The sequence below is a fragment of the Macaca nemestrina genome, chromosome 12 (assembly GCF_043159975.1).
Source record: "Macaca nemestrina isolate mMacNem1 chromosome 12, mMacNem.hap1, whole genome shotgun sequence".
Lineage (NCBI taxonomy): Eukaryota > Metazoa > Chordata > Mammalia > Primates > Cercopithecidae > Macaca > Macaca nemestrina.
Genome location: NC_092136.1, coordinates 52,569,771 through 52,583,831, shown reverse-complemented (window position 1 = coordinate 52,583,831; position 14,061 = coordinate 52,569,771). Strand labels below are relative to the sequence as shown.

General features: G+C 40.0%; 1 long non-coding RNA gene and 1 pseudogene across 2 annotated transcripts in view; both read left to right on the top strand.

Moving 5' to 3' along the window:
• LOC105486905 (uncharacterized) overlaps nt 1-14,061 on the top strand; it is a 72,981-nt gene that overhangs the window by 46,927 nt on the left and 11,993 nt on the right. For both annotated transcript variants that reach the window (XR_011610318.1, XR_011610319.1), the window contains one exon: nt 10,427-10,495. This is a non-coding gene — a long non-coding RNA (uncharacterized lncRNA). The remainder of the gene's footprint in view (nt 1-10,426; nt 10,496-14,061) is intronic.
• Nucleotides 9,657-9,775, top strand: LOC112427594 (5S ribosomal RNA; annotated as a pseudogene).

The window sequence follows — 14,061 nt, the reverse complement described above, 5'->3', positions numbered from 1 at the left end:
CCATTCTCAGTCCAGCTTCAGAGTCACAGGCTGTCATTCTCCACATGTAAACTCCAACCACGTCAAATATCTTTTGGTTCCCAGACATGTTCTGCCCCTCACCTCTCTAGCTTTGCATGGCATGCTTCCTGCCACTGCCTGGAACTCCCTTTCTCCTCCTTTGACCTGGAAAACTCTGGGGTGTGCACTCTACACTTTGCGCACTTACAATTACAGCACTTCCCACACTGTATAATAGTTTATTTGCATGGTTGTTTCTCCTTTAGATCCTTTGCTCATTGAAAACAGGACGGATTCATCTCCGCGTCTCCAGTGCCTAGCACATTTCAGGAGATTCTCAGCACACATGGGCCAAATGAGTGGGTGAATGAATTAATGAATTAATGAGGCATAGATGGAGCCGTTGACTCTATGCGCTTTGCCTACTCCTCCAATGCACTACGCTGTTCTAAGTTGTTCTAAGGATGTTAACTATAGGGAAGGCCCATACCAAATTTTTTTCTCCATCAGACATTCTCATTTATATTTCTTGGGCCACAGTGGAACATGAAAACAAATGCTAAAAGCAATACAACGCTGATGCGATATTAATATCTGACTCCTCTTCTTTAGGATAGAGGAAATATGTTGTCTGGTTCTATGTGGATGCTCATCTCATTTTGTACTATTATTGTGATTACCATTATTATTGTTATTAGGTAATGCTAATCTGGGTCCATTACGTTAGAACACATACCTCTAGATATCAGGGCTTTTGTACTCCTTATGGGGAACTCTCGGTCTTGTTGCCTGCAATTTTTCAGGTATCTTTTATCTGTAATTCAATAACTCTGATTGTCCTGTTGCAAATTCCTTAAGGACGCCTATGCAATGCTAGAAGTACACATATTTTTCTCCTTCGAGATGTGCTGCCTGTATGCTCTTTCTTGTGCTTTTCCCCTCTTGCTCTTATTCTTTGCCCATCTCAACCCATCCCATGCCAACTTTCACCTGAGCATTCCCTCGTCTCTCTGTGTCTTGTTTTCACAGGGAAGATCAGAGGTTAGGTGCAAGTGAGCACTATTTGCAAAAGTCTCTCACCTTGCAGAAATCATACTCTGATTATTCCCTTTATTACATGTTCAGACGCTTGACCAGCAATAAAGGCCTGGAAGCTTTTCTGATTAAGCATTTACTGACCCTCAGAGAAGGGCTACATTTAGAGACTGGGTAAAAATCATCTCTTGAATATATTGCAGAAAGTGCTTTGAGAACCCCATGACAGCCTCAACCTGGGCATAACACTTTAAAATAAAGCTTTTTGTCATCTTTTCCTTCACTATAAAAAATGAACATTTTTTAAAACTGGAAAATACAGTAATGCATATAGAAGAAAATAAAAATCTCATATAATCCTATCAGTAAGAAAAAAAACCACTGTTAATTGTTAAATTGTATTTCTTCTATTTTTCCTATAAATAGGAATTTCTTATACACAGAGTAAGTAGGGCTTTGTATAGTTCTGTTTCCTGATATCTCACTGACATTATAATCTAAATGCTTCTTCATGCCATTAGAATGTCTTCATAAACACAAATGGAAATGACACATAATATTGTATTTTTTGCAGGTACCATAATTTCCTACTATTCTGATATTGATAAAAATGTATTTCATTTCAATGATGGTCATAAATGTCCGTGTACATTATTCTTTACACACATTTCTCACATTTCTCATTCTTTCCTTAGGCTAGATTGCTAGAAGTAGAATGACTAGCACAATGAGTACGAATATTTTAAGACAATTGATAAATATTGCCAAATTGCTTTCCAAAACCTTCCAGCAATTTATAATGTAAGCAATAATGAAAGTCTTCATCTCATCAAATCATGGCCTAGCTTAGTTGCATTATTGCTAAAAGGAGCATTGTGTGAACAAATAAGTGGTAGAGAGTTTTTAATGGGCAGTATATAAATAATCCATTCTAAACCCTGCGGTTCTGGAAATTTTAGCCCTTTCTGGCCATTGTAGAATAGGCTGCAATAGCCTGTGAGACTGTGACCTCAAACACTCAGTAGTACAGCACCTTAAGTTATTTTCTCATCAGAGTATTATATGGGTTGGGTGACTCTTCCAAGCAGCTCTCCTTCTCATAGAGGCTGGCTCAGGAACCCAGAAGGCTTCTCTGCCTTGTAATTTGGCCTTCCCAAAGCCCTTTACTTCCAGCCCTATGAATGGAAAAGAAAGAGCATGGGGGAGGCACACCCACTTTTAGCTGTCCCAAACTATAATTATATTTCATTCCTTCTCTTTCCTATTCCAAAAAGCAATAATTCAAGCATTCTTCTGGTGTGATAGAAAGTTTAGTCTATGTGGTTTCCCTTTCCTAACTTCTTCTGAAAATCTGCCAAGAAACATTCACATGTTCATAAGTCCACCTTAGTTGCCATCTGTTTACTCAGCTTGCCACCTTACCCTGCCGTTGCTCCACTCTCTATATGTGGCTGCTCCTGAGTGAAGTTTCAAGCCGTTCCAGGACACACAATTCATCCCATTTGTGGGCACACATCCATGTGTCTCCCATGATGAGAGCATCCATCGAGTGAAGTTTCAAGCCTTTCCAGGACACACAATTCACCCATTTGTGGGCAAACAACCATACCTCTCCCATGATGACAGCTTCTGGCGTTACTGGCTCCAGGCCTGGATGGTCACTCCTATTCAGCCTCTGTATCTCTTAACTCTGTTTTCCTCTCTGTTCATTGCCTGGCATGTTCTCTCCACGTGGATGCCCTTGTCAGCTAACACACTGCTGGTTTAGCAGTCTCCATGCTGAAAGAATGCCTCTTTTCCAATATTTCCTAGGCAAGCAGCAACGACAAGGCTTGCTGTTGTGTCCAGCCTCATGGGAACTGTTTGAAGATAAGAAGATGGTCTGAGGAGAGCCAGGATCAAGCGAGGGTGGAATATAGGAGGTGGGAGTCACTGGATCAGAGATGGCAAATGTGTGACAAACCTGCTGCCATCACTCTCCTCACCCACAGCAAACATGGCTAATCAATCCTGGCCCTCTTAATCCTTTCAGTACAGACTCTACCAGTGAGTAGTTGAAACCTATTTACTGTTTCTACATTAAACTCTATATTCAGCCAGCAGAGTTCTTAGCACATGATAGGTACTTAATAAATACTGTATTAACAAAACTGAACCAAAGCTTCATTTAATCCAGGGAGTAAGCTTAGTAACACGGCGGGTCAAAGATTAGGAACCTGAAGGTCAAAGCTTTTCACAGAGTTAGGAGCAGGTGCAGTGCCAAAAGCCGGGAAATCAAAATGAAAGCCCCTAGAATGTCAAGTCACTTGGACCACTGCAATAATTCCTAATGGGTCCTCCCACCTCTGGTCTTGGCTCTTTCCACCCTCAACAATGCCTTCTCCACATCACAACCACCCCTCACTAACTTATTTAAAACCTTTGCTGATTTCACTTTGCTTTGGGGATAAAAACAAGACACTTCCTATGGCTTCCAAAGCTGCCAGCCCCAGCCAATATTGGTCTCTTCCTCCAGCCTCACTTCCACACATACCCCACTGAGCTAAGGGGCTTTACACAGTTACCTCATCTAATCACACCACCCAACCATGAACCAGGCTTGATAGTCTCATTTTATAGGTGACGAATTCTCACCTGGTATTCAGGGAGATTATATGAATTAGCTAAAGTCATGAAACTGCCAAGCATAATTTGAATCCATTTCTGTCTGGTTCTGAAGACTGCATTCACGAATAGGTAAGACAATTCCCGTTAATTCAGGTTTATTTATCAGGGACTTTCTTTTCTTTTTACTAAAATAAAATCAAAACAAAAGAGAACTGGCTATTGGTCCACTGGAACCCATACACACATATGAAAAGGGAGGGGGACAGAGACACAGAGACAGGGAAACAGACAGAGAAAAGAAAGAGAAACAGTGACAGAGACACAGAGAGATAGAGAAGCACAGAAAGAGATACAGAGAAACAGAGAGAGAGAGACAGTGTAAGGGACACAGAGACAGAGACAGAGAGACACATACACAGACACCTCGTCGCTTGGTTCACTTTCAGCCCATTGTGTCTGCACGATGTAAAGAGAGATTTCTAGTTAGTGTGTGTGACTAGTGCCAACTTCCCAAAGAGGAGGATGCCTAAAAGTACTGTTTTCCTTTGTTTCATTTTTTCTTTTTCCTCCTTTTTCTTTCATAATTTTTCATACCTTCAAGTCTGAAAAGAAGGAATTCCAGGGAAGTGTCCCCCTCAATGAGTGAGCCATTTCTGAATGGGGCCAGAATAGCCACAACTAGGATTTTCCTCTGTCTCACCCCTTTTTCTACCCCCTACCTCCCATAGATTTTATTCTGAGTGAGACTTTGCTCCTACTGCACAGGGAGGTCCTCTTCTATCGGGCTGGGCCCTCACTCAGAATGCAAATGCCCCAGGGCTGAAAAGCACCTTTCACCAGAAATGTCCTAGCTGGAGTCTTTTTAGCCTTGACTGACAAGAGCATCCACACATTATAGAGCACTGCCTTCTTCCTGGCACTGCCATTTGGCTTAGCACCAAAAACTAAAGAAATCAAGCCTCAAAGGACGCACAGTGTTGTCCTGCTGGACAGAAGCCCATGCCGACCACATGAAAAGTACCATTTCTCCTGTCCAGCAGCCCACTGTGGCACTGCAGGCTGGGACCTGACAGCGAGAGGCTGCATGTTAGACGGAAGCAATGCAAAAAGGGTGTGGAGCTTGCAGCCTTAGCATTCACCACCATGCTGGCGGACTCCAAAGATAAACAGCGCACCCTTTCCCAGAAGGAGTTCAGGGTTGTTGCAACATCTCCCAGCTATTTATCTCAGGTAAAAGGTGCAGCAGGTCCTCCAGTTTCCTTCTTCCAGAGTAGGTATGCTTGCTTTTGTAAACTCGATATGACTAACATGTAAACCTTACACATCTGAGCAGGGCTGTCACTTTAGGTGACTTTTCCTCGTGCTCCTTGGAGGAGCTGAGTTTTCATCTGTGCTAGGAAGGGTCTGATTGAAAAGGAAGAGCTTCAGTGGCCTCTGCAGAAGAAAGTCCACCTTGGAGAGCCTCTTTTAAAGGTCAGTCGAAGCAAGAAGTGGGCAGATCAGAGAAATAGTGCAGAGACACCAGAGCCCTGGACCTCAGTGCTAAGAAATTTTACACGAGGTTTTGGGATCAACGACGGCTCACCATGCCCTGTGGTTGACAAAACACCAGCTGTAGGCGTCTTTAGGGTTACCAGAGCAAGAGATCTACAAAGGAGGCCAGTGATTGTCATGGGCTTGAGTCTTAAGAAGTTTCTAGGGAGACATTTGTTCAACGGTACAAAATGTCAGTTATGCAGGATGAATAAGTTCTGGATATCTATTGTGCAGTGTGGTGACTACAATTAATAATGGGCTACTGTATACTTGAAAATTGCTAACAAAGTAGATTTTAAATGTTCTCACCACAAAAAAATGATAAGCATGTGAGGCAAGGGCATACTCATTCACTCGATCTAATCATTTCACAATGTGTACCTATACCAAAACATCGAGTTGTACACCATACATATATATAAAATTTTAATTTATCGATTAGCCTTAATAAAGCTGGACAGGGAGAAGAAAAAGAAGCTTCTGTGAGGAATGGATGATCTGAGCAATCATTGTGTTATTCTCTGAAACGGGCACATCTTGGCCTTCCAATTCTGGTCATAAGCATAAGGAATCCAAATTCCACCTGGGTCCATGCACAAACCTAAGATCATTGAAGTCATGTATTTTAGGAAGTACCATCTATACAGAACACAATGTGATCTACTGTACCAGCAGTAGAAATATTCTTGATTTACATCATTAGAAACCAAGGTTCAGAGAATAATTTGAGCAAGAACACAAGGATAAAGTAAGGGCTAGAACCTTGCTCAGTCTGCCCACTGATCTTTCTACTTGACCTCAATTTCTCTTGTGGCCTGATATGAGGCTTTACATGCAGGAAGCACTCCATAAATGTAAAATGGAACTGGGGCCTTCTGGAGGCTTTCTGAATATCTAGGGCCTTCTCAAGGCTATGACTCAGCCACTGGGACAAAGACAGTGCAAGCAGATCTTCAGAAGAACTGGGAGTTTTTTGGAACAAAGCCCAAACTAGCAAGTGAGAGATTCCAAGCTGCCGGTTGCCTGGCTTCTCTCATTCTGGGTAGGACTGCAGCCTCTCTCTGAATTGCTGACTTCTCTGAGTTCCTGAACCACCTACAAACACTTCAAAACATTGTCTGCCCTCTTGGCAGAAGAGAAACTTTGACTTTCTTTGGTTAGTTCTCAAAAGCCAAAATCTCCTAGATGTCTGTTCTCTTTTCTCAATCTTTGCCTGGGATTTGTGGCTATAATTTCTGTGGTCACCATAAGAAAACTTTTTATTTTTAAATGTTACAAATTTTCACTGTGTGCTTCCTATGTGCTAGGACTAGGTTGCGTGTGCCTAAAATACATGTGGCTCTTCCTGCCTCCATTTCACATAAGATAGCTGGGAACAGGGAAGGGAAACTCTACAAACTTAAGCTATTATGGGTATTTCTATAATTTTCTTCTTTTTAACAATCAATGTGAAACTTAAGAAAAATAAAATAAAATAGTTAATTACAATAGCATTGGCTGGGCGTGGTGGCTCACGCCTATAATCCCAGCATTTTGGGAGGCCGAGGCAGGGGGATAACTTGAGTTCAGTAGTTTAAGAGCAGCATGGCCAACATGGAGAAACCCCATCTCTATTAAAAATACAAAAATTAGCTGGGCGTGGTGGTAGGCACCTGTAGTCCCAGCTACTTGGGAGGCTAAGGCACGAGAATCGTTTGAACCCTAGAGGCAGAAGTTGCAGTGAGCCGAGATCACGCCACCACACTCCAGCCTGGGCAACAGAGTGAGACTCTGTCTCAAAAACAAAAACAAACAAATAAAAAAAAAAAAACGAGAGGAGGCCAACATGGCCAAAGAGCAGTGGGAAATGCAGCACCAGATGAGGCTGAACAGGTGGACAGTGGCCTCTGGTGCAAGGGCTACTCTAAGTTACCATAAAACGATGGGTTTCGTTAGATTTTAATTCTACACGTAAAAGTAAGATCTCAAAAACTAAAATTAAAAACAGAGCTAAATCCTTATCTTCCCTAGTGGGAAGTAAACATATAACATCTAAACCAAAAAAATAGGAAGTAACATTATAAACGTTATTTAGAGATAAGTACATTTCTAAAGAATTAAACAGGTTTAAAGTGGTCCCTCCAGGGAAAGGGAAATGGGGGCGTTCCTTCTATCCCCAGGCATTCTCTTACCTTATTCTCTTTTTTTCCCCTCAGAGCACCTAACTCTATCTGAAATCACATTGTCTACCTCACTCCCTTGTGCCTGAAGTGAGAACAAGCTCATGAAGAAGAAACGTTTATTTTCTGCCCTTTAGGATTTCTTCCAGCCTAGCTCCTCCTACACCATAACTTGGAGTTTCTATCGGTCTCCTTCATGGAGGTATGCACTCCAGGAGGGCAGAGACTGTGTTACAGTCATTTCTGTATCCATTGTGCCTGGTACAATGTCCAGCAAATAGCAAACCTCAGTTTATTGGATCAGGTTAAATTGCATTGAATTGAATTCCTTTCTGGGTCCCAGGCTACAAGAATCAGTAGCTCTGCTAACGTGTAGCCTTTTAGCCTCACTGCAATGTGCTTTATTTCAACTGCTAACTCCTACTTAGCAGGCAATTGTATAAACACACCTCAACAAGAGAAAGGTCAATTGTTTCCCCTTTGACTACATGGCACATGTAAAGTTTGGAAAACCACAGAGGTATCATTTAGTAAAACAAAGGCATACACAAATAATCTGATTTTTAACTACTAATTATATAAATAACAATCTCCTTTCTCCCTGGGTATAACTGGGCATTGGGTCTTTAGTGCCTGTGTAAGTGCTACCCTTCCTGCTAGAGGCTGAGAACCTGTAGGAAAAGAACCCAGGAATGAATGAATTAGAGTTCTTATATCCTAATAATGTTAACAATTACCAGCAGTTACAAAGTACTTTATGGTTCGCAAAGTACTTTTCATATGCATCATCTTGTTTAATTTCTACACTTATCCTGTGAGGGTAGAGCATCATTCCCATTTTACATACGAGGACACTATAGGTTCAGAGGTGAAATTAAATGGGCAGAGGCAGGGATTAGGCCAGATCATCTAACTCCAGAAGAAATTCAGCTTCCCGTACCTCATTACTCTCTGGGGAGGAGGGAAGCAGGTTGATGCTCAAAGATTCACGGGAGCTCGTGGTCAAAACAAACTTGGTAAACTTATGAAGGATGCTGTTGAAGCGACCTACCTAAGTAATGAGCAAACGCATCAACCGTGGCCACTGTTAGCCTTCGAGCATATCCTCCAAATAACCCACATCAAGCCTCAGGCATCTTATGTGTATGGAATAGAGGGCGAGACAGGGAACAGCTAAAGACTAACCTCATGTAGCGCTTAATATCTGCCAGGACTTGTTCTGAGCATGTTACAAATATTAGCTCATTTAATTATCATAACAACCGTACTTTACATAGTAAAACATAAAGAGGAAATAAAAGTAATAGCTAGAGGCCGGGTGCAGTGGCTCATGCCTGTAATCCCAGCACTTCGGGAGGCCGAGGCAGGTGAATCACAGGGTCAGGAGTTCGAGACTAGCCTCGTCAACATGGTGAAACCTTGTCTCTACTAAAAATACAAAAATTAGCCAGGTGTGGTGGCGGGTGCCTGTAGTCCCAGCTACTCCAGAGGCTGAGGCAGGAGAATTGATTGAATCCGGGAGGCAGAGGTTGCGGTGAGCCAAGATCGCACCACTGCACTCCAGCCCGGGCAACAGAGTGAGACTCTGTCTCTAAATAAGTAAATAAATAAAATAGCTAGAGCAGTGGTCAACAAGCTGCAGCCAATGAACCAAATTGGCCCACCACCTGTTTTTGAAAATAAAGTTTTATTGGAACACAGTCACAACATTCATTTACATATTGTCTATGACTGCTTTCACAATACAGTGGCAGAGTTGGATAGTTGTAACAGAGATCACTTGGCCCACAAAGCCTAAACTATTTACTATCTGACCCTTTACAAAAAAAGCTTTGCCAACCTCTGATTTAGATGAATACTCCTCTTTTGGCATGTATATTATAAGGACACTTTTTTAATGCATCTGACCCTCCCATGAGACTATAAGCTCTTTATATGCAGTGAATATGCTTTATTCATCCTCACAACTTAGCAGCTGGTACAGTGGCTGCCATAGAGTGGACCTAGAAAAAAAATGTGTAAAGTTTCAGGAAAAATTGTGAGTAATAACAATAGACTGTTATAAGTTTCATAGATATAATGTAATACCTAGACCAAACACTAAAGAGCTATCAAAGAGGCACATTAAAAAACAATATGGTAAATCAAAATGGGATTCTAAGAAATGACCAACTAACTCACAGGAAGGGCAAGGAAAAGAAAACAGAAAGACAAAAAAGAGTGAACAAACAGAAAACGAAATATAAAATGGTAGACTTAAGCTCTAACATATCAATGACACTAAATGTAATAGTCTAAATACACCAGCTGAAACACAGAGTCTATGGCCATACCACCCTGAATGCACCTGATCTCATCCAATCTTCGAAGATAAGCAGGGTCAGCCCTGATTAGTACTTGGATGGGAAACCACCTGGGAATACCAGGTGCTGTAGGTTTTTTGTTTCTTTATTTGTTTTGTTTTTTAGACAGGGTGTTACTCCGTCACATAGGCTGGTGTGCAGTAGCTCACTGCAACCTCTGTCCCCCAGGCTCAAGCAGTTCTCCCACCTCAGCCTTCCAAGTAGAAGTAGCTGGGACTACAGACACTTGCCACCACACGTGACTGATTTTTTTTTTTTTTTTGTAGACACTAGGTCTCACTAAGCTGGTCTTAAACTCCTGGGCTGAAGCTATCCACCTGCCTTGACCTCTTTTGAATTACAAGCGTGAGCCACCATGCCCAGTCAGTAGGTTTTTTCAAGACTGGAATCGTGTATTGAAAAAACAAATTAAATTAAAATTAAAAGAGTGGATTAAAAAACATGACTCAACTATGTGCTACCTATAAGAAACTCACTCCAAAGACAATAACATAGGTAGGTTGAAAGTAAAAGGATGGAAAAGGTTGTATTCGTTTCCTATTGCTACTATGACAAATTACTACAAACTTCATGGCTTGAAAGAACACAAATGTGTTATCCTACAGTTTTGTAGGTCAGAAATCTGATACAGGTCTTACAAGGCTAGAGTCAAGGTGTTGGCAGGGCTGCATTTACTTCTGGAAACTCTGGAGATAATTTGTCTTCTTGTCTTTCCCAACTTTCTAGCTTCTAGACGTCATCCACATTCTTTGGCTCATGACTCCCTTTCTCCATCTTCAAAGCCAGCAATGGAAGGTGAGTCCTTGTTAGATCACATCACTCTGACCTCCTCTTCTGCCTCCTTTTTCCACTTTCAAGAATCTTGTGATTACATTGAGTCCACCTGGATAACCCAGGATACCCTCCTCATCTCAAAGTTCTTAATTTAATCACACCTGCAAAGTCTCTTTTGCTGTATAAGAACATTCACAGGTTCTGAAAATTAGGACGTGAACATATTTAGAGTCATTATTCTGCCTGCAACAAAGGTATATCATGTAAACTTTAATCTAAAAAAGCAGATGTGGTTATGTTAATATGAGATAAAGTAAACTTCAGAGCAGTAATTATTACCAGAGACAGAGAGGGATATTACATAGTGGTAAAAGAGCCAATCTACCAAAATAAAATAAAATAAAAAGACAGTCCTAAGTGTGTATGTACCAAACTACAGAATTATAAAATATGTGAAGTAAAAACTGATAGTAGTGGAAGAAGAGACAAATCCATAGTAGACAGAAATCCAAAAAGAACATAGAAGAACTCAATGCATCATCAATCAACAGGATCTAATTGCTATTTATACAACACTCCACCCAACAACAGCAGAACATACATCCTGTATATTCTTGTGTGTATATACTCATGAAACATATACCAAGATAGACCATATTCTGGGTCATAAAACAACCTCAACAAATTGTTAAAAAATTGAATCATACAGAGTGTATTCTCTGACCGCATGGAGCCAAACTTGAAATTCAGCACAGAAAGATAATAGGAAAATCTCCAAACCCTTGGAAGCTAAACAATATACTTCTAAACAATCCATGGGTCAAGAGGCAGCCTCAAAGAAATACAAAAAAACATGTAAATAAATAAGAAAAACATATCAAAATCCAAATTTGTGTCACAAAATTTCCAGCAGTACTGGAAGGAAAATTATAGCCCTTAAATAAACATATTAGAAAAGAGAAAAAGTCTCAAATCAATAATCTAAACTCATACCTCAAGAATATAGAAAAAGAAGAGCAAAGTAAACCCAATGCAAATAGAAGGAGGACTTGATAAAGATAAAAGCAAAAATCAGTGAAATTGAAAACAGAAAACATAGAGAAAATCAACATATATAGAGCTTTCTCTTTGAAAAGATTAATAAAATTGATAAATCTCTAGCAAGACTGACAAAAATAGAAGACACATGTTAACATCAAGAATGAGTAGAGAGTATAACCACATATCAGGCAGACATCAAAAGGATAATAGGAATACTATGAACAACTCAAAACAAATACCTTTGACAACTTAGGTGAAATGGACCAATCCTTAAAAAAGACAAACTACCACAACTTACCCAATATAAAATTGATAATTCAAATATCACTATAACTATCAAGGATATTGAATTTGTAACTTAAAAATCTTCACCAAAAAGAAATGTACTGGCCAAATTGTTTCCCTGGAGAATTCTACCAAACATTTAAAGAAAAATTACTACCAACGCTACATAGTCTCTTCTGGAAAATGGAAAAGGAGAGAAAACTTTCCAATACATTTTGTGAAGCTAGTATTACCCTAATACCAAAGCCAGCTAGAGATACTGCAAAAAGACAGAAAACTACAGGCCAATATTGTTCCTAACTATAGATTAAAAAAATATTTAGCAAAATATTCATGAGAATTCACCAACATATAAAAAGACATATACACCATGAGTGAGTGGATTTATTCCAGGGATACAATACTAGTGCAGTATGTAAAAATTCACGTAATATACCTTATTAAAAGGCTAAAAAAGAAAGACTACATGATTATATCAATTGATAAAGAAAAAAATGACAAAATTTAGGACCTATTGATGATAAAAATGGTCAGAGAAGCAAGAATAGAAGGGAATGTCCTCAACTTACAAAAAACATCTATAAAAAATCTGCAGCTAACAATATACTAAAGACAAAATAATTTGCCCCCAAGACTGGGAACAAGCCAGGAATAGCAGTGAGCTCCTATCGTCCCAGCTACTCAAGAGGCTGAGGTGGGAAGATTGCTTGAGCCCAAGAGTTTGAGACCAGCCTAGGCAACACAATGAGACCCCTTCTCAAAAAAAAAAAAAAAAAACAAAAACAAAAAAAAGGCTGGGTATGGTGGTTCACACCTGTAATCCTAATGCTTTGGGAGGCCAGGGCAGAAGGATCACTTGAGCCCAGGAGTTCAAGATCAACCTGGGCAACATAGCAAGCTCCTGTCTCTACAAATTTTTTTAAAAAGTTAACCAGGCATGGTGGTACATGACTGTAGTTCTAGCTACTTGGGAGGCTGATATGGGAAGACTGCTTGAGCCTGGGAATTCAAGGCTGCAGTAAGCAATGATCACACCACTGTGTTCTAGCCTGGGTGACAGAGTGAGGGCCTGTCTCTAAAAAGGAAACAACAACAACAACAAACAATTGGGAACAATATTCTTAATCTTGTTGAGAACTATCAACATCTATCAACATATCAACAAGCATGACTAATGGCTATCTTTCTCATTACTCATATTCACCATAGTACTGGAACTTATAGCCAGTGCAATAAGGCAAGAAAGAAAAAGCATAGAGATTGGTAAGAAATAAAATGGCTTTTATTTGCGTATGTGGAAAATGTCAAGAAATCTATTTTTAAAAGTTAAAAAAAATTCTAGAACAAGTGAGTTCAGCAAGGATGCAGGATACAGAAAAAATACATAAATCAATTGTATTTTTTTTTTTTGAGACAGAGTCTCACTCTGTCATCCAGTCTGGAGTGCAGTGGCATGATCTCAGCTCACTGCAAGCTCCGCCTCCCAGGTTCATGTCATTCTCCTGCTTCAGCCTCCCGAGTAACTGGGACTATAGGTGCCTGCCACTATGCCTGGCTACTTTTTTCCATTTTTCAATAGAGATGGGGTTTCACCATGTTAGCCAGGATGATCTCGATCTCTTGACCTCGTGATCCACCTGCCTTGGCCTCCCAAAGTGCTGGGATTACAGGCGTGAGCCACCACACCTGGCCAAATCAATTGTACTTTTGTACACTTGCAATGAACACGTGGACACAAAAGTGCAGTACTATTTATAATTGCTATAAAAGCAGGTATAAATCTAAGAAACATGTACAAGACTGGTATGCAGGAAACTACACAACACTCATGAAATCAAAGAAGATCTAAATAATGGAGAGAAAGACATGCTCCGTTCATGAATAGAAGATTCAACATAGTAAAGTTATCTATTGTCCTCAAATTGATATATAGGTTTAATGCAATTCCTGTCAAAATCCCAGCAAGATATTTTGTAGACTGTATTATTCTAAAATTTATAAGGAAAGACAAAGAAACTATAAGAGCCAAATCAATGTGAAAAAGAAAAATTAAATAGGAGGTAACTCAGTCTACCAGATTTCAAGACTTACTGTATAGCCACAGTAATAAAAACTGTAAAATTGGCAAAGTGATAGACACATAGATAAATGAAACAGAACAGAAAATCTAGAAATAGACTCACACAAATATGCCCAATTGATTTTTACAAAGGTGCAAAAGCAATTCAATAGAGAAAAGACAGGCTTTTCAACAAATGGTG